We start from the raw sequence: 2,800 nt of genomic DNA, 5'->3' as shown, positions 1-2,800 counted from the left end.
CTTGTACCATTGCATTTTTCTCCCAAACGAAGGACACTAGAAAGAACATTTTAAAGCCTCCTGTTAGGCCATCATCTACACGACATAGCCCTGAATTTTCCAATGCGCAGCTCTTTGCAAAAGAGAGATATTGGCAAGGAAAAGCTGTCTTGTACCTTTGCATTTTTCTCCCAAACGAAGGTCACTAGAAAGAAAATTTTAAAGCCTCCTGTTAGGCCATCATCTACACGACATAGCCCTGAATTTTCCAATGCGCAGCTCTCGGCAAGGAAAAGCTGTCTTGTACCATTGCATTTTTCTCCCAAACGAAGGACACTAGAAAGAAAATTTTAAAGCCTCCTGTTAGGCCATCATCTACACGACATAGCCCTGAATTTTCCAATGCGTAGCTCTTTGCAAAAGAGAGATATTGGCAAGGAAAAGCTGTCTTGTACCTTTGCATTTTTCTCCCAAACGAAGGACACTAGAAAGAAAATTTTAAAGCCTCCTGTTAGGCCATCATCTACACGACATAGCCCTGAATTTTCCAATGCGCAGCTCTTTGCAAAAGAGAGATATTGGCAAGGAAAAGCTGTCTTGTACCATTGCATTTTTCTCCCAAACGAAGGACACTAGAAAGAACATTTTAAAGCCTCCTGTTAGGCCATCATCTACACGACATAGCCCTGAATTTTCCAATGCGCAGCTCTTTGCAAAAGAGAGATATTGGCAAGGAAAAGCTGTCTTGTACCTTTGCATTTTTCTCCCAAACGAAGGTCACTAGAAAGAAAATTTTAAAGCCTCCTGTTAGGCCATCATCTACACGACATAGCCCTGAATTTTCCAATGCGTAGCTCTTTGCATAAGAGAGATATTGGCAAGGAAAAGCTGTCTTGTACCTTTGCATTTTTCTCCCAAACGAAGGACACTAGAAAGAAAATTTTAAAGCCTCCTGTTAGGCCATCATCTACACGACATAGCCCTGAATTTTCCAATGCGCAGCTCTTTGCAAAAGAGAGATATTGGCAAGGAAAAGCTGTCTTGTACCTTTGCATTTTTCTCCCAAACGAAGGACACTAGAAAGAAAATTTTAAAGCCTCCTGTTAGGCCATCATCTACACGACATAGCCCTGAATTTTCCAATGCGTAGCTCTTTGCAAAAGAGAGATATTGGCAAGGAAAAGCTGTCTTGTACCTTTGCATTTTTCTCCCAAACGAAAGACACTAGAATGAAAATTTTAAAGCCTCCTGTTAGTGCTTCATCTACACGGTATAGCCCTGAATTTTCCAATGCCTAGCTCTTTGCAAAAGAGAGATATCGGCAAGGAAAAGCAGCATTGTACCTTTGCATTTTTCTCCCAAACGAAAGACACTAGAATGAAAATTGTAAAGCCTCCTGTTAGTGCTTCATCTACACGTTATAGCCCTGCATTTTCCAATGCCTAGCTCTTTGCAAAAGAGAGATATTGGCAAGGAAAAGCTGTATTGTACCTTTGCATTTTTCTCCCAAACGAAAGACACTAGAATGAAAATTTTAAAGCCTCCTGTTAGTGCTTCATCTACACATTATAGCCCTGAATTTTCCAATGCCTAGCTCTTTGCAAAAGAGAGATATTGGCAAGGAAAAGCTGTATTGTACCTTTGCATTTTTCTCCCAAACGAAGGACACTAGAATGAAAATTTTAAAGCCTACTGTTAGTGCTTCATCTACACGTTATAGCCCTGAATTTTCCAATGCCTAGCTCTTTGCAAAAGAGAGATATCGGCAAGGAAAAGCTGTATTGTACCTTTGCATTTTTCTCCAAAACGAAAGACACTAGAATGAAAATTTTAAAGCCTCCTGTTAGTGCTTCATCTACACGTTATAGCCCTGAATTTTCCAATGCCTATCTCTTTGCAAAAGAGAGATATCGGCAAGGAAAAGCTGTATTGAACCTTTGCATTTTTCTCCCAAACGAAGGACACTAGAATGAAAAATTTAAAGCCTCCTATTAGTGCTTCATCTACACGTTATAGCCCTGAATTTTCCAATGCCTATCTCTTTGCAAAAGAGAGATATCGGCAAGGAAAAGCTGTATTGTACCTTTGCATTTTTCTCCCAAACGAAGGACACTAGAATGAAAATTTTAAAGCCTCCTGTTAGTGCTTCATCTACACGTTATAGCCCTGAATTTTCCAATGCCTATCTCTTTGCAAAAGAGAGATATCGGCAAGGAAAAGCTGTATTGTACCTTTGCATTTTTCTCCCAAACGAAAGACACTAGAATGAACATTTTAAAGCCTCCTGTTAGTGCTTCATCTACACGTTATAGCCCTGAATTTTCCAATGCCTATCTCTTTGCAAAAGAGAGATATCGGCAAGGAAATGCTGTATTGTACCTTTGCATTTTTCTCCCAAACGAAAGACACTAGAATGAAAATTTTAAAGCCTCCTGTTAGTGCTTCATCTACACGGTATAGCCCTGAATTTTCCAATGCCTAGCTCTTTGCAAAAGAGAGATATTGGCAAGGAAAAGCTGTATTGTACCTTTGCATTTTTCTCCCAAACGAAGGACACTAGATTGAAAATTTTAAAGCCTCCTATTAGTGCTTCATCTACACGTTATAGCCCTGAATTTTCCAATGCCTATCTCTTTGCAAAAGAGAGATATCGGCAAGGAAAAGCTGTATTGTACCTTTGCATTTTTCTCCCAAACGAAGGACACTAGAATTAAAATTTTAAAGCCTCCTGTTAGTGCTTCATCTACACGTTATAGCCCTGAATTTTCCAATGCCTATCTCTTTGCAAAAGAGAGATATCGGCAAGGAAAAGCTGTATTGT

Source organism: Pseudophryne corroboree, unplaced genomic scaffold, assembly GCF_028390025.1.
Source record: "Pseudophryne corroboree isolate aPseCor3 unplaced genomic scaffold, aPseCor3.hap2 scaffold_539, whole genome shotgun sequence".
NCBI lineage: Eukaryota > Metazoa > Chordata > Amphibia > Anura > Myobatrachidae > Pseudophryne > Pseudophryne corroboree.
The sequence above is the reverse complement of the archived record's forward strand: the minus strand, read 5'-3'. Positions refer to the sequence as shown.